Here is a 489-nt window from a genome sequence, read left to right as displayed (position 1 = left end):
TTCAGATGCCTTCATCACCTTCTCTTCTAGCATCACTTGCACCCACGTTTACTACTTTCTCCACTGTCATTTCAAGTACTGGTCTATGACGGTGTCCGAGGGAGGAAACCGTGAACGAAGGGTTTGCCGGCGAGTGAGATAACGAGAAGAGCAACAAGAGAGTTAGTGTAGGTGGCGTAATGAAGAGCTTTCTGGAAGAGACGTTGACGTCTCTTCGAGAAGGTGACCATTCTTGACTTTGCATTTTCTATTTTCTTGATCTCTATCTTTTTGTTGCCGTTTTCCATCTCTGACCTTATGCGATCTGAGGTGGGGAATGTAAATTCTTATGAAGCTTAATTAACTAAAGAACTCATAAGAATTGATTAAGATTTTTTTAAGAAATTAGAAAATTAAAAGGTGATTAATTCTCATTCTAAGTACGTGCGAACTGCCGATGTACACATCCACTATATGGGTCAGGCTACAGTGCAACTGTGGTAGCGTGCC

The sequence above is a fragment of the Citrus clementina genome, unplaced genomic scaffold (genome assembly GCF_000493195.1).
Source record: "Citrus clementina cultivar Clemenules unplaced genomic scaffold, Citrus_clementina_v1.0 scaffold_978, whole genome shotgun sequence".
Lineage (NCBI taxonomy): Eukaryota > Viridiplantae > Streptophyta > Magnoliopsida > Sapindales > Rutaceae > Citrus > Citrus x clementina.
Note: the sequence above shows the minus strand (reverse complement) of the source record.